Here is an 11,587-nt window from a genome sequence, read left to right on the forward strand (position 1 = left end):
GAACCACCAGAATAATGAAGAGGAAATGGACTCCATCTTTTTCTCACAGGACAAACTATCACTCGCCCAAATTGCCAATGCAGTGTAATAAAAAACTGTATAACACAACAAAATGAATGAAGGACCTTTGAAACCCAAAATGATACAAAATGCTCCTGAGACATTAGATGTTGTTTAACTGCTGTAAACAGGAGGGGTAGTATAAGATAGATGAGCAGAGTCTAATCTCAAGCAAACAGAAAGATATCACCAGGGGCTGCTTTCTCCCATCCTAAGATAAGCACCTAAGAGGCTGGGAATCACCAGCTGGGAAGTGCCTGACTCCTCTCATCCTAAAGAATGGAGGTGTATCTTCAAGCTGCTGTCTAATATTTAAAAAGGTAAAACAAACTAGGATTGACCATTAGAATCCACCTGTAATGAGCTCAGTTTGTATGCCTTGTTCACTGCAGTTAAGAAATTATTCATAAACAGTTTACAAACAATTATTTTCCTCTCACTGAAGCTGGCTGCCTCCCTTACTGTGAGTTCACATCAGTATACCCTGGGAAAAGCTAAACTTTTCCTGCAGTGAGAGAAGGGTCTCTACTGACAGCTAACCTGTTCGATGCTGTATCTGTAGCAGAGACATCTTGATAACTGAAGGATTAAATCTGGGAAAGGAGGTCTACATGTGTGCTGGAAGGAGGGTGGAAGAGAAGATGAAATACAGAAACAAAATTGCTTTGGGGTACTGAATGTGCTGCAGCTTCTGGTATGACAGTCCGTGTAGCAACAGCCATGCCTAAAGTGCAGACGTATCCTTGCAGCCTGCCAGGCTTCTCCCCGTCCCAGCACAGGCAGATACATTCCCCTTCCCACTCACATTCTCTAAAACCTGGATGCTTGTTGACACTTGGCTGTATTTCAGAGCCTGTGTGAGTCACTGAGCAAGGGTTTATTACTCATGGCTGAGCAATGGCTCAGGAATGAGGAGCTCCGGGGTTCATGTGTCGGTGGTCACTGTGTATGTGATATTAAATAGGGCAGGTTTGCCTGGGAACCCTCCGAGTCATCCCTGGGAACCCTCCGAGTCATCCCTCTTTTCCTTTCATTTATTTATTTATTTTAGTTTTCAACAGGGTTCAGGGACAGGGTGTTCCTGCTTTCTGGGTTATTTTGTTACCCGAGGGTGAGGAAGAAGACAAACTGTGCAAGAAAATGGATTTTATTCATTGTGGGAAAGTCAGTGTATACGGGGGGGAAAAATGTGTTCCACATTCTCTCCACATGATGAATTTAAGACTCATGTGGAGATAGACCAAAAATACCCATGAAGCAGCTTTGGTTTTTGCATTTCATTTCCACAGGAGATTCCCAGAGTTGTTTGTTTGAAATAAACAACATAAAAGGAGACCCTCTGCCCACTCTCTGATGTGAAGCAATTAATGGCTGGATCAGCATTTCCACTCTTAATTATGCTTTTCATATGGTTTGTTTTAAAAATTTGCTTCAGTCATGAACTTACCATGTAATAATACTTTGCATTTATAAAAGTCTTTCATCTGAACAGCACAAAGTGCTTTGAAAATGTTAATCAGTTAGTAGTCACACTAGCATGAGAAATACAGGCTTTTTTCCCCAAGAGAAACTGAGGCATTTGGGGTGAGACACCCTGGTGACATTTTGTGTGGTGATATGAGTATCAGAAACACAGATTTCTGTTCATTAATTCTGATAATCACTTGAACCCATTACTCTTTTGATGTTCTACTTTTTCATTTTCATACCAAGAAGAAATTTTGAACAGTTGCTTCACTAAATTTTTTTCTACTTGGCTAGATGTAGGTTTAGGAAATCAGGTAATAATAAATAATAGATTGTAAAAAAAAAAATCTTGTACGGATAATCCTCATGAATGACTGTAAGACTTCACTGATGAAAACGACTGCTGTTGATCTGCAGTCATTTTATGGGTGTGTAGCATCAAATGTTAACAGCACACTCCATCTGCAGCAGAGCCTGCAACTGATAATGCACATGGGAAGAAAGACTGTAAATTATACTTATCTGGGGCAGAATTTGCCCTTGGTCTCATGATCACTGAGAGTCCGGATGGGGTTAAATGTAGGTAATTTAGGCAACTAATTTGCACTCTAAATTTCCAAAACTGAGTATAACAGTTCTTGTCCATTACAGGCTGGGTGTCCATTTCCAAAGGCACTATAAGCTTCCAAAGCCACTCCCTCTCTTCATTGACCATGCAGACCATGTGGGTTCTGAGGTTCTGACTTTTAAAAATTACTTCCTAGCTGAATGCAATTCAGGGTGCCACTTGGTTGCTTCCATTAGTCAGACTGGATGCTTGTCTCCTTATGATGTTCTGCAAAAATTGCAGTAGGATCTGCAATGCCTGAGTCTCTCCTTCTGATTTCAGTACTTGCTGCAGCATTTAGGACTGGATTAAGCATCTCTCAGCCCAGTTTTTGGACATGGTCTTCTCCATCAGAATTTGTAAGTTCACAACACAATACAGCCAAATTACATGTGAAAATCTTAATTTTACAGCACAAGAAACAACTCTAAAAGTATCATTTTTTTATTGCTCATTTTGCTGCTAAGAACAGCTGCTAAGATGTTCTGCACTGTGGCAGACAAGATTACCCAACCATACCCTGCATGATGTGACACCCAGCCTAAGCCTGTGGGTGCTCTGTTTATTGTGGGAATGACCAATGAAGAAATAAGTCAGAAATTACCCTTGTCTTTTACAACCTTGTTCCCTGATTTATGGAAGATTACAGAAAGTGGTTGTATCATGCAATCAGGAGAGAGGGCCTATTGAATTGGTCTATTGAATACTGAAACAATCAGTTTCAAGTCGAGTAGTTTCAAGCCAAGTAGTTACAAAAGAGTGAAGTGTATGAAGGAGGCATAAAATCAATTAAAGGCAGATGAGATGCCTCTCCTGACTATCTTCCCACCTGCAAGCTGGAACAGCTTGGCACAAAAAGTAGTGGCAGGTGTGGGAGAAGCTGGCAGACAAACTGGAGGAAGTAGAGCTGGAACTGGACTATTGAGTACCTAATAATCTCGTGAATCACAGAATTTACAAAATTAATGTGGACAGTAGCACTCTGATATCCCACTTGGTTTGTGACATTCAATCTTGATATCCTGTTTTGGAGCAAGACAATTACCTTAGCTGGGAAAATAGAACCCTGGAAAGAAAACTGTAGTGGGCTCCATTTGAGGTACTGCAGAGAGAAGCATTGAGGGAGGAGGTAAGTCCTCATTAGTCCTGTTAACTCTATTTCTCTTTCTGATCATGTTCTTCCACCAATTACAGCAATTGATCAAATTTCAGTAGTCAAGGACCACCATACCTGCTCTTCTCACAGTCCAACCTGCAATGCAGAGATTAATTACCCATGGTTTACACTTAATTGCCTAACTAAGGACAAAACCTATCAGCATATCAGTAAATTTCCATCCAGACAAATAAAATTCAACTTTCTTTTAACCATGAAATGCCAGGTTGGCAGGGACCTCAAGGGTCATCTGGTCCAACCTGTTCAAATCCCCTGAAGACTATAATACCAAAGTCTGCATATAAACTGGTTCCCTGACTTTTATCAGGAGAAAATGTATTTCAGCTTTAACTCTGGAGATGCAAGAGTAAGGAACTTGTGTGACTGCTAATAATCTATGCACCACAGGATGTTCTGGGAGGATTGCAGAGTCATGAATTACCCTAATGGCTCCTCAGAGGGAGTGACAGTCCTGCTCCACAGTGTACTGATCACCAAAGCAGCGGCCAAACAAAACAGCAGTGACACATCAAATGTACATTGAGCTTGGCTCCATTTCTCACAGTGCCTTGTTCCAGGGTTTGTAACAGAACAACATGAGGCATGAAGTGGTCGTGTTTGCATTAACTGTGTGCTCCTTCTGGGGAGCTCTCTGTAACTGTGGTATCAAAATCTTTCCAATCTTCTGATATGCAGTTCTTGCTCCAGGCTCCTGTGATTCCCATTTTTCAGAAGACTACCTGCACGATAACTGAACAGGGTATCTTTTAGGATCAGATGGGAAGAGTGTGTCAAAACAGAGGAGTTTCACCTGTCCATCATAGTGGCCTGAGATCAAAGCCATCTTTCAGTAGGTTTCAGTAGGTATAATCCTTTTTTCTGCCAAGCTGTAACAATACTGAGTAAGGTCTTCTGATCGCAAGTGCAGTAAATGCAAATAGAAATAATTCTTGTGGCACTAAACAAGAAACTGGAGAAGCAGCAGGCAGTAACAAGACATGGCTCTAAACTGATGTATTGCACTGAACATGGTGGCAGCAAAGGCACTGATGCAGGGATTGTAACAAGAAGGTACATCCCTGCTGCAGACAGAGCTTAGGCTTTCGTTTTGTGTGGAAGCTTGTTACGTTGCAGCTTCTCTCTTTTTTTCTTTCTGGATTAATCTAGGGCCATTGTTGGTGGTATAAAATGCTTTTAACAGATTGCATAGGGCATGGCCCACTGTGATCAAGGGCAGCACGTTCTGTCCCTGTCATTGAACAGTGTGCCTTTAATCCCCGGAGGTGAATGATGTTAAACGCTTTTACGATGTGGCAAATACTATGGCAATGTTCAGTATGGGTTATGAGAGAGCAGTTTTTACAGGCACGAATGCAAACATGTAAAACTGTTCTGAGTAAGGTCAGAACAATTCATGATACTTATTTTGGCTCAGGTTGAAGATCATCAGCAAAACCTGCATACAGAAAATAGTGTGCAAGACTAATAAAATCGAATAGTTTGTTATGATTTGGTGTGGAGCCCTTTCAGCTGCTCTTTCCTCATGACAGCAAACACTGGCCATTACCTGCCCATGTACATTCATTTAGCTTGAAGTGAACCACACCTCAGAAAAGACACAACAAGAAAGATTTAGAGGAACTTTCTACAAGGGCACATAGTGATAGGACAAGGGGGAATGGTTTTAAGGAGGGGTAGGGCAGGTTTAGATTAGATATTGGGAGGAAATTCTTTATTGTGAGGGTAGTGAGGTAATGGCACAGGTTGCCCAGGGAACTGTGGATGCCCCACCCTGGATGTGTTCAAGGCCAGGCTAGATGGGATTTTGAGAAACCTAGTGAAGTGAAAGCGTCCCTGCCCATGTGTAAAGACTTAGAGACCACAGTTGCCTGTCTCAAACACTGTGAAGGCCACAGAAGGCTTTGCCATGAGATAAGTACAGAAGGGAGCAACAGGATGGTGGAGGTGAGATCTGGTTATCACATCCTGGGTAAAGCATCCAGACAAAAATTTACTCTGTTATAAACTATATAAAGAAGTAACTGCTTGTACATATGTCACTGATCAGACAAAGATCATGCCAAGTTATAGGACAGGTGGCATCTGTGACCACCAACAACCAAAAAAGCCCCTGAGTATACCTGGAACCTGGACTGTAAGTGAAGCTGCCACAGCAGAAACCTGAAATAAGATAAAGGTGGTGCTGTTGTCTTGAGTGTTATCTCAGACCTAGGGGAAGGGTAACAAAGCTGGGGGAGAAGAACGTATCACTGATAAAGGACACAAAAAATGCAGAATTTATGGCCCACTTGGAAAGGCAACTCAGCTGAAATCAGCTCGGATGGGGTAAAAGGCAGTTCAGGCACGGGGAGATCGCAACCCCCAACTCACAGACCAGCAACCCAAGAAACTAACTGAACTCAAAAAAGAGAAAGATAGACCTAATTAGTGGAGTAATTAACATTAGAAGTGAGGGAATAATTTAACCAATAGAATAAGAGAATTTTGTAGCCAATGAGCATTAATTCCTTTGTTCGCTAAGGTGTATAAAAAGTGAAAAGTTTTGAATGACCTCAGGACCTCCACCACCAAGAAATTCAGGATGAAGAAGGATGAACAAGACAGGATGCTACTGCATCCATGGGTTGAGACTATCTGCTGCTTGATCCCTCTCTCTCTTTCCTCTCACTTTTCTATTTCTTTCTCTCTCTCTACCTCACATTTATTGTTAAATAAAATTGTATTATTGACTTTCATATATGTTGTTTGCACCTTAATTCAGGCAGAGGCATCTCTCAGTAGCTGGATCTTGACACAATGGCAGGGGGTTTGAAGCTAGATGATCTTTAACAGCCCAATCCAAAACCATTATATGATTCCATATGGGAAGGATGTTTGTGTAGACACTCAATGGTCTGTAAGAACCAAGCCAGATCTGGTGTTTTATCTCCACAGCCAGAAGAATTACATCGGAGTCACTTCTCTGTGTCAAAAGTTAGTTTCAAAACACAGTCTTGTTTATAAACTATTCCTTTTTAAGGCTAATTCCAGAACATTAGATGTCTCTGGGTAGTTTTAGCTATTATTTTATTTGTCTGATAAGAGTTCTGGTTGAATATTTGAGACTTATCCTGGGGAGCACACTAACAGGATATGGTTGCATCAACATCTGACTGGAAGGTTCACTCTCTGTGAACTTACAAAACCTCAGCTGTTTTGTGGAAAAGCCCTTTGCATGCTTGATCCCCTGGCGCCAGGGAACAAGCTCTGCATCACACCACACTGACCATGGAGTATGCTCCAGCAGCTACCAGGATGCTCTGTGAACCCACATCCCAATTAACCCATGCTCACAGGCCTAAGCACAAGACATTTAATCTGCAACATACAATAACAGGGACTCCTAGCAGGTAGAGAATGTTCTTGTCATGTGAGAGATTTTGGATGTTAGCAGTGGTGGGAGCAATGGCTTTGCCTGTGAGTGGGTTTTGAGACAAGCTTTATAGGAAGAGAAGATTCTTAAGAGTGCTGAAAACCTGAAAAGCAAGGAAATTTTTTCCCCCTCCAAATAACAAACAAAGCTGAGACCACAGAGTCTGCCCATCCTGAGTCCCTGGGATACTGGAGGGAGATGATGAGTGATTAGAAACAGCTGAAATACTGTTTTAAACTTCTATTAATTAATCCTGTAGCAATCCCACTGTCTTCAGAACTTCCTTTGAGAGGAAATTTTCTTTCCATTCTCTGAAGGCTGGAGACTATTTTCTCTTATTATTATATGTCAAAAAAACTTGTTTTGAAATGAATTTGTCAGACTGCTCTGAGTGATGCTGTACCTACCAAATAACTGCAAACGTGAAGAACCACCATAGAGCATTAAAGTACTCAGTCCACCTATAGGAAACAGCCTGTAGTGCATAAACATCCTCCCCGGGCAGGATTCCCATTGCCAGGTATCCAGCTTGGCAGAACACCAACATTCAGCTTCTAAAAACAAACCTGTGACAGCAGCAGGAGCCTGTCATGGGCTCCCTCCCACAACCAGCTTTAATCATCTTCCAAAGCTGGGGATGGAAAGCAGCCTTTAAAAAGGTGCTAAGAGGGAGAATTTTCCTAACTATCCTACAGGTTGAGTCTGCACCTCAGGATGTGTGTGTGGATCTCATCAGTATTATTGCACAGTTAGAACACCCAGGAATGCTAGTGCTGAAAACTCCCAACAATTTAAAATCCTCATCCACAACAAAAAGAGGCAGGAACACACAGGAAATAGGTGTTAATTGTGTTGTTCTTGCTCTGCCCACCACTGACTCATTCCTTCCATTTTGACAGGTTATATCTGGAAAAACAACTCTCAGTGATGGCTGGTGCTGCCTGCAATACTGGCAGAGATACAGCAAGAGATCACACCTGTTTTTATAGGTGTAAAAAGGCCAACATCGAGAAACAAGACTGAAGAAGACATTTTTGTTTGCTCTGCAAAGCTGTTTGAGAAGTGGGCACGTGTTCTTCTATCCTTTCTCCTGGATTACTTTGTCACTGGGACAGGTCCTTATCTTCCCAATATGGAGATAAAAACACAGGGGCAGTGTGAGTAACCTGGCCTTGCATCTGAGTTCTGCTTGCACTAAGCTTGCTTTGCTCTTGAGAGTGTCAGCATTATCTGTGCCATCTGGGAAAGCCAGAGGATTTCTCTGAGATTCTGACACAAATCTCACATGGGAATTATTTCCTAAAGCAGACCCACAACCTCATAATGGATCTATGCACAAAGAGGGAAAGAGTGCTGGGAAGAAATGCTGGGATCAGGAGTGGTGACTGAAAGATGCAACTGGTGAGGGAAGGGAAGGGAAGGGAAGGGAAGGGAAGGGAAGGGAAGGGAAGGGAAGGGAAGGGAAGGGAAGGGAAGGGAAGGGAAGGGAAGGGAAGGGAAGGGAAGGGAAGGGAAGGGAAGGGAAGGGAAGGGAAGGGAAGGGAAGGGAAGGGAAGGGAAGGGAAGGGAAGGGAAGGGGAAGGGAAGGGAAGGGAAGGGAAGGGAAGGGAAGGGAAGGGAAGGGAAGGGAAGGGAAGGGAAGGGAAGGGAAGGGAAGTTCCCAAGAAGCTTAAAAGAGTGAACCTCATCTATCAAAACACTTTGCTGCTGTCCTGCTCTGAGGATAACCTAACTCAAATGCCTGAGACAGGACTGGCAATTAAGTGTGGTGTGGTCCTCTGAAAGCTTATATAAAGCAGCCTGTGGGAGAAAGATGCTATCCCTTCCCATTGCAGTGGTTTTTCCATGACCATCTAGGAAGGTGTGACATAGCTGGACCTTGGACATGGCCTGAGGAGCCCCAGCAGCCACAGCCACCCCTGTTTGCTGGTTGCAGGTGCTGAGCTTCTCTCACTGGCTGAACAAGGCCTGAACGTCACAAATGTCCAAAAAGGCAGAAGTGTTAAACTGGTGTTATCTCACAGATTGAAACAAAAAGAAGCACAAACATAGAATCATGTAAATGCATGAGAATATTAACATTTAGAAGAAAATAAAAATGACCCAAAAAACTGAACATACTCAGTCCCAGCTCCCTCTGGAACAAGCTGCAGTGTGTTCACCTTTACCCGCAGGGAAGGGATGGGAGAACAAATACCAAATGCCAGATGTTTTATTGCATAATGTATTACTGGAAAATGGAATAAAGATGAATATATAGATCAGTGGCGAATAATACAAAATAAGTAATAACAAAATTCCCTCTCATGAAAGAAGGACAATAATTATCCATAGCAACCAGAGGAAACTCCATCCCTTGCCAGAGTTTCAGCTAGACTTGACAGAGTACACTCATCAGGGGTATGCCTGGGAAAATGATAAATCATATAATCTGGACCAGTTTACCATCTCTAAAAAAACATCATACTATAGAAAATTCTGATTTCAATTCACAAATGGGCTGTTTTTTTACTTGGTAAGATAACTTGGCAGAAGCTGACTGCCTTATTTATTCACTTGAAGATTTTCCTATGTTAGATAAGAATTAAGAAAATCTTCTTTAGCTCATTGTAGAAAAAAATATTTACTTCCATAGTGACTGCCCCTTTTCTTCCAAAGACTAGAACTCATTGTAAAACAGGCCTATGATTAATCTCTTGGTGTAAATCTACCCACATTTGCCCAGGCCACCAATCCTACCAGATGGAACCTGAACTCTGAGTCACAGAGTTCTGTGAAACCAACAGCTAACAGGGACTCTCCAATGTTTCAGAGGCTGCTTTCTCTGAGCCACATGTTCATTCATGCTGTGAAATTTTAAGTAACTATAGCATGAAGGCAACATCTGTTCTGAGAGATTTCAGGGTAAAGGGACCAGCAGGTACTGAGGCTGCATTTTAACAGATGCTTTCCTGGGTTCCTATGCCACCTAATTCTAAAGAGCAAGGTCCATGGCACACTTTAAATGCTAAGAAATTATTTACACAGAGGCAAACAGCTTGGTGCAGCATAGGCTGTCTTCCATCAGAACTGTCAAAAGTCACTGGTTGTTTTCCTCACTTCTACTTTTCTCCATATCTTGCTCCTCCTTCCTGTTTCTTGACTCCAGCATCACTGTTTGAATCCATCATGAAACCACACACTGAACCTGAGACTATTCCTAGAGAAATGCTTGTGATACCTACTGAGAAAGGACATGGCAACAACAGGATGGTGACAGATGCCTGGAAGAAGGCATGGAGAGGGAAAAAAAGACAGGTAAAGGTACAGAAAGTAAGTTTCTACATACTGTCTTGATGAATGCAGTAGAAACACCTTGAAGAGGAGTAGGGTATAGGAAGTGCTGATACAGAGAGCCAGTGTGAGCATGTGGAAAATGGCCTGTCAATTTGAGATGCATCTAGCAGCTTCATCCTATAGCTAGGGAAAGAGAAGGAAAAGGGAAGGACAGACTTAGATAGTGGTAATACTAAGGGCTTTATCATCTGGGCATCCTTGCACAGAGGTCAAAGTTCTTGATTTCATGCTGTAGAACAGCACTGAGGCATTGAACTTGGGGGTTGGAGAAAGAAAATGGGGTTGCCATTTCAGGCATCCCAACCAGAGAGCAGGAATGCAACAAGAGAGCTCTGTTACTACAGCTTGGTGAATCACTGCCCATCAGCTGTACACACCAACATAAAACGACTTCACCTTTCACAGCTGCCAGACAAAATGTGTGAGCTGACCCTGAGATGAAGATGGATCCCTTCCAAGGCACGGTGAGAGGAGTTTCAGCAAATACATGTTGATTGTTACCTGAGGTGCATCTTATTGGACAGATGGTAAAGTCACAGTATTGACATTGCTTTTATTCAGAAAGTCATTTAAATTACCATGGTTTTGGCACTCATGTCTGCAGTCAGTTGTTTCCCCATATGTTTCATGGACTCTCCTTATAAGACACGATGAAAACCTGCCCAAAATTATTTTTCCTTTCTTGGACCCTGTATTAAAAAGAAATATGAATATTATAAAACTTCCCTGGGAAAAAGAGAAAGGACTGAGTTTCATACCAATAGCTTCAGGTTGTTTTTTATTTTTTAATCCTAGCCCAGATGACAAGGCATCCCTCATGTACTATAAAATACTCCATGTAAATAAATCATTAGCCTCTTAGGTGGGGGAGGAGCTAGGGACTGCTAACCTTTCCCTTTAGGGTCTGTGCACTCAGTAGTTTAGGAACCTCCCTTTTTTTTTTTTGTGCTGCAGGCAGATGTTTGAGTTTAGCTAAGCCATTCCAGCAGATATTTCCCAAGATTCATGTGCCTTATGGATACCCTCCATCCCAGGCAAGCAGCCATTGGCATTGCTGGTGCATGATGAGATCACTCACCCACTTTGTCAGTAAAGGACCAGTAAAATGTAGGGGACAAAGCCAAGAAAGCAGCAAAGTGTCACTAGGCTTTTTTTTTAACGTGTTCATTCAGTTTATGATGCAGAGGTAGTTTTAAAAATCATCACTGCATTGTTCCTCAGTTTAGGGAAGCACCAAAGCTGCAGGATGCCCAGTAGTAATCTTTCTCATGGTTAATAAAACTTTGTGTTTACATGGCACTTTCTGGTGTGTAAAAGGCTCTATAATTCTTCTGTCTATCTAAGGAGTTTGATCCTTAGATATTCAAAAACCAGTGAGTTCCAGTACAAACTGGGCTGCTGAATAAAAAAGTAAGTGTGGTCAAATGCAATAGAGGCTGTGCCAACATTTCACACACAATCACACTCTCAGATACATGGGAAATGTAAGCAGTGTATCTGAGGCATATGTCTGCTTTAATAGTGGGTT

The sequence above is a fragment of the Erithacus rubecula genome (genome assembly GCF_903797595.1).
Source record: "Erithacus rubecula genome assembly, chromosome: 1".
In the NCBI taxonomy this organism is placed as follows: Eukaryota; Metazoa; Chordata; class Aves; order Passeriformes; family Muscicapidae; genus Erithacus; species Erithacus rubecula.